Source organism: Delphinus delphis, chromosome 11 (genome assembly GCF_949987515.2).
Source record: "Delphinus delphis chromosome 11, mDelDel1.2, whole genome shotgun sequence".
Lineage (NCBI taxonomy): Eukaryota > Metazoa > Chordata > Mammalia > Artiodactyla > Delphinidae > Delphinus > Delphinus delphis.
In genome coordinates, this window is record NC_082693.1 from 10219154 (window position 1) to 10232310 (window position 13157).

A 13157-nucleotide genomic window follows, 5' to 3' on the forward strand; every position below is an offset into this window, starting at 1 on the left:
TGATTCATTACTATGGGCCTCTGACAGAAGAAATCAAAAAGATTTCTTTGGGCTTCCCTGGTGGCGCAGTGGTTGAGAGTCCGCCTGCCGATGCAGGGGACACGGGTTCGCGCCCCGGTCCGGGAAGATCCCACATGCCGCGAAGCGGCTGGGCCCGTGAGCCATGGCCGCTGAGCCTGCGCGTCCGGAGCCTGTGCTCCGCAACGGGAGAGGCCACAACAGTGAGAGGCCCGAGTACGGCAAAAAAAACAAAAAAACAAAAAGATTTCTTTAAATCATTTGAGATGCAAAAAAAAAAAAAAGGCCAAATTATTCATTCTTTTTAGGATAATTGTATGTGTACATCACAGCTTAGTGATAAAATAATAAAAACGATTTTATAAGGAATCATAATCTGAAATATTATTAAGGATGGCTATAAAACATGTTATGTAATATACTTATTCTGTTAAAAATATTAAATTTATAATCACCAAACTTATTCCCAGCCATTGGGAAGAAAATAGCTGTCTTCTATTCAAACCCATAAAAATCCCATAATACTGTGTAGCTAGGGTAATATTTTGAAAATAATTTATGTGATTCTTTTCCCCTCTGCCTGCCTGGGGAATCGATTTGCCTTGGGGATAGGGAATGTAGCACTGTTCAGAAATTATAAAAGTAACGGAAAGAAAGAAGGAAATAATATTCAGCTTCTGAAATTCAAAATAGGAGTGTACAGCAAGACAATAGGCTTGAAATCCAAGCTACCGTTTTGAAAGCCATTCTCAAAATTCCTTTATTTGTCATCAACCAAATATGGAAGACTTTGCTCAGGCTGTTTGGTACCATAGAGCAGGCCTCCACACTGGGGCAGGCAAAAACTTTCCAAGGGGTTCCAGAGCCTGCAGGCAGTTCTATCGGAATTTCTAGATTCTCAACTTCCACAAGCTGACTTTCCTGAGAACGGGTGCAGTCAAGATGCCATGCTCGTTCTTGGTTCCCATCTAGTAGTTTTTCTTCCCTTTTACCATAGATTGGTGAACCTCTCACCCACCTCTACCTCAAATCCTACAATGGTGAACTGCCTGGATTTCAAAAAGCCCTGGGAAACAAGCAAAGAAACAACTGGAAATATTGAGGATGCTATTGAGATATTAGTGAACTCAATAATTGAGTTAACGCATCCTTTTAAGAAACAAGAGCTTTCCAATTGTTTTAAACAAAACTGAAAGCAAACCACTATCCAATTGTCCACTGAGAGAGTCATTACAACAGTTCTCTTAAAAGGAAGGTCTTTTTACAAAAGAATGACAGCTAATAAAGGCAGAATATAATAGTTAGAACACCATTTCTACAGGCTGCAGTGAAATAACTGATTCAGGCAAGGACCACAGCAGGTATTCAAACTATGAGATGAAAAGTTGTTGGGAACAGGTTGTTTGTACGTTATTTACAAACTGCAAAGGGAAATGTGTACTTTTTCAAGGGTGAGACTGGCAGGGGCTCACCATCTTAACCAAGTGACCAAATTTAGCATCACTAACCTAACAGTGGGACAACCTGAAATCAGTGCCTAACATAAAGCAAGGTGACCTACCCAACATTACTAATGAAATATTCTTTCTAAAAGCATTTAACCTGAATCTAATCAAACCTCTAGACAGAGTGCCCAGTTTGCGGGGTGGGGCGGGGGAAGGCAGGGGTTGGAGAAACAGATTAAAGATATCATGAGAAAATAATTGACCAAAATGAGAAAACAAAATATTCTACAAGAGAACTAGTCTGGACTTATCAGAAAGTCAATGTTGTGAAATAAGAAGGGTGAGCTATTATTAAAGAGACTAAAGAAAACCAATTGCAAAGCATGTAATTTGATGAGATGCTGACTGGGGAGGGAGGGAGAATTGGTATAAAAAAGCTCTAAAATATTTTGTGGAAATTAGGGAAATTTGTCTTGTGAACTGGATATTAGATGGTGTCATGGAATTATTATTTCTATTAGGTGTGAGAAACGAATTGTGGTTAATAAGTGGATTTCCTTATTCTTAGGAGATGCTGAAGTATTAAGGATAAAGGGTCGAGACAAATGCAAGTTACCCACAAATGGTTCAACAACAACAAAAAATATGTACGCACATAATCAGAAAGGGAAAGTAAATACGGCAAAACATTAACTGGTGAAATCTGGGTGAAGAGTGTATGGGTGTTTACTGTACTTACTTTCAATTTGTTGTCTTAATGAAAATAAAAAAGTAATAAACTCTGCTCTGTGGTGAAAAAGGACATGCCACATGGAAAGTAAGAGTCTCTCCCTTGGGCTTCCCTGGTGGCACAGTGGTTGAGAGTCCGCCTGCCGATGCAGGGGACACGGGTTCGTGCCCCGGTCTGGGATGATCCCACATGCCGCGGAGCGGCTGGGCCCGTGAGCCATGGCCGCTGAGCCTGCGCGTCCGGAGCCTGTGCTGCGCAACTGGAGAGGCCACAACAGTGAGAGGCCCGCGTACCGCAAAAAAAAAAAAAAAAAAAAAAAAAAAAGAGTCTCTCCCTCTAGGTCTCAGGTTCAGAGAGAAATAGAAGAAAATAAAGCAGCCAGTCACTGGGCCTGACCTCTTTCTAGACCAAAGGCGGATATGAGTGCATTCATTTTCTCTTGTAGTTGTTTCAAATTACCACAAACAGTAGCTTAAAACAACACAAATCTATTATCTTACAGTACTACAGGTCAGAAATCTAACATGGGTCTTACTGGGCTAAGATTATGGTGACAGCAGGGCTGTGTTCTTTTCTGAAGGCTACACAGGGAGAATCTGTTTCCTTGCCACCCACATTCCTTGGCTCGTAGCCCCCTAACTCCTAACTTCAAAACCAACAACCTTGTATCTCTCTAACCATTATTCCACAGTCACATCTCCCTTTGTCTGACCTCAGACTGGAAAGTCACTTGATTGGGGCCGCCCAGATAATCCAGGATAATCTCCCCTCTCAAGGCCCTTAACTTAGTCACATCTACAAAGTCCCATTTGCCCTGTAAGGTAACACAGTCACAGGTTCCGGGTGTTAGGGTGAATATCTTCAGGGGTCCTTACTCTGCGTACCACAGTAAGTTACCTCCATGCTGAGAGGGGCACCCAGGGCAAGAGCTCTCTGCCTTTGCTCCCCTCTGGGGACCACTGCCTAGGCCCCTCATACCTCATCCTCTGCACTCTGCATGGCCGTTCGGGCCAATGGCAAGTTTCTCACAGTGTACGTAGGCATACAGAGCAGTCAACTGTCCCAAGTGTTTCCGGTTCCCTTGAAGCATGGATGTTCAACTAACAGCCAGGGGGCCTGCCGTGGTCAGGTGAGGTGACTCCACAGCCGGGGCCAAGGGGAAAAGAGTCCCCAAGGGGAGGAGGCCGATTCTCCCTGTGGAGATTTGCCTGAAGCCAAAAATGGGCCATGAATTCACCAGCTGCAGGCTTCAGCATTGCAGGCCAGCAGGTTCCCCAGCGCTCAGGCCAGCGAGGGGCATCATGCCGGAACCCTGCCAGTGCACACTCTAGGTCCAGAATGAAGTCGGGGATACCCCCCTCTCAGCAATTCCACAAGGATGTGTATGTTACCCCTCCCCACCCTCCATTCAAATGGATGTTATCTTCAGAGAGGATGACAGGACCTCCTTGGGAGGCATTATGAAAGAGAAAACATTTTTACCCAAAGGAGACTTATACTATTTAAAGAAACCACTTAAGAAATGAAATTGAACTATACCTGAGACTGAATTGGACACTTTGCCTGGTTTTTTTTCTCTCTAACCTAACAGTTGTGATGGTTTTAAAATATGTCCACAAATTTCTGATATGCCTCCCTTCAAATGGTGACATCTAATACTACTTCCCTTGAACATGGGCCAGACTCATAACCTGCTTCCAGTGAAGAGAATGTGGCAGGAGTGATTCTCTGTAATGTCCGAGGCGAGATTATCATAAGGACAGTTTCTGCCTGGCTCTCTGCCTCTTGGATTGCTCAGCCCCCATGTCGTAGGGACACTAAAGCTGTCTTGTGAAGAGGCCCACGCAGGGAAAACTGAGGCCTCTCACCAACCAGCACCAACTAGCAACAGGGCAGTGAGCCACCTGGCAACAGATCCTCCGGCCCTATCAAGCGACTGCAGTCCAGACATCTTGACCTCTACTTTGTGAGGCCCCAGGCCAGAACTGCCCAGCTAAGCTGCTCCCAAATTCGTGACCCACAGAAATTAGGAGATAATGTTTATTATTAAGTTCCTAAGTTTGGGGGGATTTTGTTATGCAGGTAACTTAGAGATAACTTATACACAGGTGAAAACTACAGAAAACAATGACGAGAACTACCTTTTCTTGGCATATTCGAGCTGCAGTGAGTTACATGTGTCCATGCTGCATAGGTGTGTTCCTCTTGTGCAAAGCATGTGGTTTTATTAGGCCAAGAACAGGAGGAAGGGGAGAGCGCAACTAGCCACATTAGAGTGCTGTCTACGGGGAAAAAAGAAAGCCACTGAGGTGGAGGTGGATTTATTATAAAGACTCAGAAGAAGTGCAGGGAACCGAAGAACAGGAAGTGGCAGTTAGACCACAGATGGGACTGAAGGAAGGGACAGAAAGCTGTCAGAGCCAAGAGACACTGACTCCATCTCTTTCTCTCAGGCTACGGGACCAACTGTCCCCTATTTTCTCTCTCTTAATTAGCTGCATTCACCTGCTTCTCTTTTGCAATCAGCTGGTTCTGATTACTGGCCCCCAAATGGTGACCTCGGCTCTGAAAGTTACATGACCTCACAAGTTCAATGCTCCTATTTAAATGGCCCAGTCTCAATTAAAAATAGAACTACCATATGATCTAGCTATCCAACCTCTGGGTATATACCTAAAGGAAATAAGATCACTGTCTTGAAGAGATATCTGCATTCCCATGTTCATCGAAGCATCATTCACAATAGCCAAGATATGGAAACAATCTAAGTGTCTGTCGACAGATGAATGAATAAAGACAATGTGATATACAAATACACTTCACATGCACGCACACACATAATGGAGTATTATTCAGCCTTAAAAAAGAAGGAAATCCTGTCATTTGTGACAGGGTGGATGAACCTGGAGGACATTATATTAAGTGAAATAAGCCAGACACAGAGAGACAGATACTGCATGGTCTCACTTATATGTGGAATCTAAAAAAGTTGAATTCACAGTAACAGTGAGTAGAATGGTGGTTACCAGGGCTGGGGGATTGCGGGAAATGGGGAGATACTGGTGAAAGGGTACAAACTTTCAACGATAAGATAAATAAGTTTTGGAGACCTAATATACATACAGCATGGTGACTATAGTTAATAATAGTTGTATACTCAAAATTTACTGAGAGATTTCAAGTGTTCTCACCACACATACAAAAATGGTAACTATGTGAGATGGGGTGTTAGCTTGATTGTGGTCATTTCACAATGTGTATGTATATCAAAACATCATATACTTTAAATATACACAATTTTTATTTGTCAATCATATTTCAGTAAAGCTGGGGAGAAAACATATGACCCAGGCTCTCAATGTTCTGATCTAAATTCTTAGGAGGCAGAGTCTGTTTGACTCAGCTTAAGTCGGATACAGAGCGGATCCAACCAGCTGTAGGCACTGGGATGGAGCAGAGTTCCTGTGCTACCCCTCAACGCTCCCTAACGAATCTGGCAAATTTTATAAAGGGGAAGGACAAGGAGAGGGAGGAAGTGACTGACAGAGGAAATGACTGGCATCTTAGTGTGTGTGTGTATGTGCTTTTAAAATTCCATGACCTCTCTCCACTGGTGAGCCTGCCAACAGGCACAACACCTTTGGCCTCCATGTCACCTCCGTTTGAATCACCCACCTGAATACGCATATCCTTCACACTGCCTGGGTTTTCCCACATGGACACCATGCTGTGTCACGCTCCCACAGGTTAGACCTGAAGCAGTTTCCTCTGCCGTGTCCACCTGGGGAACACCTATTCCCATCTCAAACCCTGCTGCCTTTCATCTTCTCTGAGGTTCTAGGTCCCTCTTAGCCCCACCCCCTCCAAAATAAGTTACTCACACCTTCTTTCTTACTATAGTACTTCTTTAATTTTCACATATATTACTTCTTTTATTGTATACATTATATTGCATTGTGTTCATAGATTCCTATAGGGAGCAATGTCATTTAATTCATCTTTAGACCTCTAGGATCTCAAAAACAAAGTAGGTTCTCAACAACAGTGTTCCAGCACACTGAACAAGCATGATTTCAGGGACTAACTTAAAGCAACTTAATTTTTATTTCCCACTGTCCCAGTGAAAACACTCTGTAGTGCCTGGTACTCCCATCCCTGAATGAAAACCTGAGCTGCCCCATTCCTTTTTATGGTCACTTTTAGGTAAGAAAAGTTAGTAATTAAAATTTCCAGTCCAGTATCATAGTCGAAATTTGCCCCCTGACTTACAGTTAAGGCTTTCCCCTTCCCACCAGTTTGCAGCCGCTGTACCCGGGAAAGCTGACGTTCAGGCAAAGAGTGGAGCCACGTCCCTCTCTCCCTGGTTTGCCTGTCTACCAGCACTCCAACAACTCCACTCAAATATCCTCTGCAGCAGCCTTTCCCAGTCTTCCTCGTGACTCCTTTATGCCCCTGATATGGGTGAGAGTTTAAAAGCAGTCTAATCAGTTCTCAGCCTCCTACATCTTGCAGAGTCCTACAGAGCAGTCTGTCTCTGGTATTTCTTGTCACAGGGTCTCAGAAAGCACTCCTGTTCTGACATACTTTTATAACCGTTTAACTAAACTGTCAGCACTTGGGATTTTTCTACCTCGAACTTTCAATAGGTCTCCCTCCTCACCCCAAGTCTCCTATCCTTCTATCCCATTCCACTCCTCACTTCTGCATCCACCCACTTCCATAACCTCTAGTTATTGACCCCTGCAGAGTCTCTGAATCCTGTCTTCTTACCTAGGCAACAATGTCTGGCCATTTCACCAACGCTCTTGCTAGGGATTAAACTCATGTGCTTCTCAAGAAAAGGGATGCAGTGAAAGACAGATTACCCCCTCCCCTTTTGGCAGAAGATACTCCTGGCCATTACTGCCACGTTTGGGTCTTGGCATCAGTGACTGAAGTAGTATGGCGGTTTCAACTTCTAAATTACTTGTATCTCTAGAAACCAGAGTCGCCCTAAAAGAAAGTACCTTGTCTCTTAGAACCTCACATCCTTGACCCAGACACGCCGTCCCTCCTATTCTAACTGATTCTCTACTCACTGAAAGTCTGCAAAACAGACTTGATCCTCACCTTTCTCACCTGTTAGTACTGACAGGACCATTTGTGTAGTCAGAGCAGCCACATCAACCCTATGAGGCTCTGGGAAGAGGCTTCCTCATCAATGGCCTTTCCGCTGGAGAACACCCACGTACATACATGTCAACGATGACTCGATGTCCCTCCCCAACCAGTGGAGCAACTGTAAAAGGTCCCCGCACCCCACTACTGCAGTCCGCCATGCTCATGGCCCAAGATCCACAACGCAGTAAAGCAATAAAGACATCACCGTCTGTCACCGCTGTTAAATTAGCACCACGCTCTAACCGACTGAGCTAACCAGCCAGAACTGTGTCACCTGTGCTAATCAAAGGCCCAACTTAGGAGGCCAAAGTCCTCCATCTCTGCAGTAAATCCTGTGTATTCCTGGGGCCTGTATTAATGACCTCATCACTGACCTTTCCCAAATCACGATGCTTACCACCTTCTTATCATAGTGCCCTCTCTCCTGAATAGAGCTCACTATGCCCTACTCATCGGCCCATCTCAAGCTCTAGCCCTTATACCTCTAGAAAATTTTCAAATATATAGCTATTCAGACAAGTGGTCTTAAACCACAGGCCTAACTTCTTTTCTCCTCCTGCTTAAAGCAGTGGTTCTCAACTTTAGCAGCAAAATGAAGAGCTTTAAAAAATACTGATGCCCAGTTTCCACTCCCAGAGATTCTGATTGAATTGGTCTAGGGTGAAGCCTGGGCATTAGGACTTTCTAAAGCTCCCCAGCTGAGTCTACTGTGGAGGCAAGGTGAAGAATCTGTCTTAAGGCTCTCTGAATACGGATGCATCCATGCTACACAGAACATCCACATTTTGGTGAGGAGATGGCACGCGTAAATGTGGGAGGCTCAAGGCAGAAACTGTTGATCATATTCTACATATCAAGTTCTACGCTAGTAACTCATGCAGTCTTTTCAACTGTACCTCATTTCCTCTTTACAGTCATCCTATGAGGTAGGCACTATTGTCCTTATTTGACATATAGGGAAACCGAGGCCCAGAGAGGGCACACAGAGTGACTGGTATGCTCAAGTGTCAAACCCTTTCTGTGACACCATCCTGAAGAGGTCACGCCTCTTACAGCTGGATGACCCTGTAACGGAGCGCCGCAGGGCGCAGCCCTTAGCCCTCCGCCGTTGCTGCCCACCATCACCCCGCACCCCGTTACCAGGCAACGGTTACCGGGAGATCATTAACGCCGGGGGTTGGAGCCTCAGCGAGAGGTCTTGCTCAGCCATTGGTCGGCACCACAGACGGCCCCATTCAGCCATTGGTCGGCGCTGCCGTGGGCCCCGCCCCCAAGCGAGCAACTGTCAAGGAGCCACCGTTTGAGGGGCGTTTTTGAGCCCACGGTCGGCGGAGCGGTGGTCGTCCACTTGGAGAGTGAGGTAAGAGGCCGATCCCAGCCTTCTCCCCGGGGCCCTCCAGCTCACCCGGCCTCGGGCTGGCAGACGAGCTGGGGGGCCCAGGGAACAGGCTGGGGGTGTGCCCTGCAGGGCTCCAGAGCCTCGCCAGGACCGCCCACGGGCCGGGCCCAGGCCCTGAGGCTGCGGTGACCCTCTCCCCCATCCCCGCCTCTGCGACCGAATGGCAGCGGCAGTCTGCATGGGACACAGTTCGGGGAACCTGGCCCCCACTGTTTACGCGGCCTGAGGAGCCTGAGGGCCAGCTGGGCCCTGGGCGCCTGGCTGCCTCAGCGATGACAACTGGGCAGGGTCTGGGGACCTGGCCCGGAGGGAGCCACCGTCTGAGATCTGCCTCTTCAGCCTGGGCACTGGTGGGAGGAGCCAGACTGGGTGCTGGACTGACCGCCCCTCTTCTCTCCACCAGGCCTGGACCTCGGAGGGCGAGAAAGTCGTGCCTTGGGACCTTCCCCTTTTCTTGTCAGAACAGAGAGTAACATTTGTTTTGGTGGAGATTTACAGGAACATCGTGACCTGACCATGACCTGACCTCAAGGACAAAGGCTCTGACACCAAGAAGTGTGCACCAACTAGCCACGCCCCTCCCTCGCCTTTCCTATAAAAGGGCTTTGCTGATTGCTTTCAGGGAGTTTGGGGTTTTTTAAGGCGTGAGCCACCCACCTCCTTGCATGGCCCTGCAATAAACCGTTCTGTGTTCCAGACTCCAGCATTTTGGTATTGTGTGGCCTCACTGTGCGTCGGGCACACAGGATTTGCGTTTCGGTAACAATCCCACTCCCCCCAAAAACAGGCGCCAGCGCAGAAACCCTAGTCTATTGCATCCATGGATATATTTTTTTTTCCTGGAACATTTTCCCATGAACTCCACACATACAGCCCAGTTACTAGGCTATACTTTAGGCTGCCAAAATGAGGCGAAGTGCTCCAGGCAGAACTTCTTGATAGGAGACTACTAGGTCTGGGCCTTTATTAAAGTACTTCCACTCTATTGACCGATACCTGGATCCTTCTCCCTCACTGCTAACTTAAACCCTGCGCCTTTCTATACTGAGTTTTTCTTACAGATGAAGCTATATTGCTTACCTACAAGCCATTCCTTTGCTGGTCTACTAAAACCATGTATTCCACCGTTCCTCTGCCTTGTACTACAGACAGTACACAGAGCATCAAAATATACTGCCTAAGCTGCATACGACTGCTGCTAACATCAAGATGGGGCTCTCGGGGCTTCCCTGGTGGCGCAGTGGTTGAGAGTCCGCCTGCCGATGCAGGGGACACGGGTTCGTGCCCCGGTCCGGGAAGATCCCACATGCCGCGGAGCGGCTGGGCCCGTGAGCCATGGCCGCTGAGCCTGCGCGTCCGGAGCCTGTGCTCCGCAACAGGAGAGGCCACAACAGTGAGAGGCCCGTGTACCGCAAAAAAAAAAAAAAGATGGGGCTGTCATACCTAGTGACCTGGGAGGCTAGCGGCGACAAGTCGGTACTTTTGTTGCGCGCCAGTGTCTTGGTAGCTCAATTCCACCACTTCACTCCATGCAATCCACATTCCGCCTGAGGTATGCTTCGAGGGGCCAAGGGACCCACTGGGAGAGGACACTGTGGGTGGTACCTTGCAGGCGCTGCAGGGCAAACTCCAGTGCTTGCGCAGGTGTCCCACATACCCTGAGAGAGAAAGAGGTCAGATGGGTCAGTTGCCTCAAAACACTTGCAGAATTCTTGACTCCCGTTACCTTAACTGTCCTTCCTCATCCCAACCTCAGCCCCTGCTCACGACTCTGGCTTTCAGAATCCTCCTTGTCCCACTCACTTAGGGACTCCCCTATTTCCACCTCACCCACGAGGAACTAAATGTGGCGCATTTCTGCCTTTCTGTTTACAAACACGCACAGGGTCGCACTATTTGAAGGAAGACGTGCTCTACTGCCCAGAGTTCTGTTTTCCTAGCTTCCCCCCTCCACTGTGCTGCATGGCTACTGCCTTCATGCACAATTTTCCCACCTTCTCCCTCCCACTGCACTACCTTATTTACATTCACATCTTCTCTTGGTCTCCAGAAAAAAAAAATACAAAGAAAACACAAGGTTTTCTTTCTTGGCCCCTCAGATTTGTTCCTCTATGTCGCTCCCAGGGTTATCTTTCCAAACACAGAAAGCTCACCACTCTGGTTTAAAGCCTGGACGGCTCTCCCACGCCCACGCCTTTACTACTCGATTCGCTGAAACCTCCTCACAGAGTTCACGGCCGAAACAGAGCAACGGAAAGGAGTGACGACCGTATAAGCATGTGGAGTTGTGACTGCAAAATCTCGAAGAATGTAGTGTTGTGTGCTCCAATCCATCGCGTCCACGTGAATTAACCTCCGACCTTTCTCGAGGGTCAAATTTGGTTGACTATTACCAGCCAAAACGTTTCTAAATGTTTTCGCGCTAAAAATGATCAGTCAAGCGCATGAGCAAACGCCCAGAGGGTGAGGGGGCGTCCGCTGTTCGCGCAGGCAGATCTCGCGATGTTTGGGCCAGCCCGGGGAGTAGTAATGTTTTTTGGGGTGCTTTGAGGCCTATTTACCCCCCCTCCTCCAGCCCCGATGGATTAATGCTGTCGTCAAATAAAAAAAATCAAGACTCCGCGGCGAGAACAAACGAGGCTAGAAGTAGGCGACACGCCAGCGGCAGGTCTCCGGGGCCGAGGAAGGGCTTTTCTCTACGAGGCCCCGAAGGCCGCACAAGTTGTTCAGAAACAAAAGCCAGAAGTCTGTAAAAAATGGAAAAAAGCCAACCAGTTTATCACCTTAGAATGCGGTGTGGAGATTTTTGTTGTTGTTTTTCCACTTTTCACTGTAGGAAAAATCCCATTGGCTGACAACACACCAAGTTTCCCCCTTCTGCTGCTACTGCGCCTGCGCGGGGCTTTGTTTACTACCTCGGGCGGCCGCTGGGTACCCACTTCAGAGTCCGGAGTCTAAGGTCTTGGTGTGTAGTTCATGATGAAAGTCGCGTTTTCAGGCGGGAGCACGGGTGGGAGGTTACTAACAGGACAGGTTAAGTGTAAACCTGAAACCAGTGAAAATACGAGCCGTAATGAAAACCAATCTCGATCACTTAGAAATCGTTGCCTTTTCAGATCTGTCGTGGAAGAGCTTCATTATGAACGTAATGAAGGTGATAGCACCACTCTAACCATAACTAAGAAGTGGTAAGCAGCAACAGTACTAAACCCAAAAGCGAAGGTCGTATTTAGGTACCTGTTAAAAATATGGACTCCTGTAATGGAAAAGATGCAAATAACACTAACCCTAAGCCCATCTTGCTCAAATTTCGAGCAATGCCTGCATCATTAAGAATGACTATTGGAAAAAAAAAAAAAAAGACTCTCGAAGCAGAGTCGAAAAGGGAGCCATGCAAATTTTGAAACTAAAAACAGAGATGACTCTAGAAGCAATAGCCAGAAAAAGCACAAACCAACAAGCAAATTTTCGAAAATGGTTTTAAGTTCCCTTCAGAATCAGTTTCAGGTGGCTTAGAAGGCTATGATACTTACAAAGTGAGAAGATCTGGTGAAACTTTGTGTTATAGATATGACTGGATCTGTTTGAAAACAAAGAAAACGCAGGCAAGCTGATTTTTTAAAACTATCCTTATGGAAGAATTTCCAGTGATGCGTTTTAATGTGCTCAAAACAGCCTTAAGTAACTGGTAGATTCAGCTAAACCTAGATGTTTATCTTAGAGTTGGATAATAGCATAGATGTTAACAATTTGGAAATTTTGTTGGACTCTGTTAGGTTTTAAATGATGGATTTGAAGACTTTAATTTGTAATAGAAGAAACTTTCTACAAAAGGAAGGTGAAATTTTTAGGTAGCATGAAATTAAGTAGAGGAAAAGTATGGACATGTGTGCAGATGGGGCCAGATTTTGAAGGCTCTGGACACCTCCAGCATGGTTCACAGAGCCTTCACCTTAAAAAATCAGCCTCTGGGTTTTTCTTATTATGTTCGATATGACAGTAAAATTTAGTAAATGTAGCAATTTGGATACTTACCCTTTAAGGCAACAATTTGTACCAAAGTCACAAGGAACTTTAAAATCCTGCTCCGTTATCTAGAGGTACACTCATTTGGTTGAAGTAAGGTGATAGCCAGTTTTCTAAGCCAGGACTGAATTGACATTTTCTTCCTGAAGGAAAAGAAACGTAGATAAGCTGAATTGATTCTTTGTTCGCCTATTAAGGTGATTAAGACTGACTCATAAACACTGCTTACTTTGTCAAGGCAATCAACAACTGTAAAAGAAACTGAATGCTTTTATTGCACATGATGAGATGGTTCTAATGGAAATAGAGAATGGGAATTGGATGAAGAGTTGATATAGAACTATGAATCCTTTGAGACTACTGGTTCATTTACATGTGA

General features: G+C 46.3%; 1 protein-coding gene across 6 annotated transcripts in view; it reads right to left on the minus strand.

Moving 5' to 3' along the window:
* GPR19 (G protein-coupled receptor 19) overlaps positions 1-11728 on the minus strand; it is a 34814-nt gene extending 23086 nt beyond the window's left edge. For 3 of the 6 annotated variants that reach the window (XR_011246654.1, XR_009521153.2, XM_060024316.1), the window contains exons 1-2: positions 10906-11144; positions 10196-10410 (exon numbers count right to left, since the gene is read on the minus strand). The gene's annotated coding sequence lies outside the window, so the exon portion shown is untranslated. Of the gene's footprint in view, positions 1-10195; positions 10508-10905; positions 11145-11667 lie in introns of those variants that run through there. The other 3 variants (XM_060024319.1, XM_060024318.1, XM_060024320.1) reach the window with 3 other exon arrangements.
* Positions 11729-13157: the final 1429 nt, after the last annotated feature.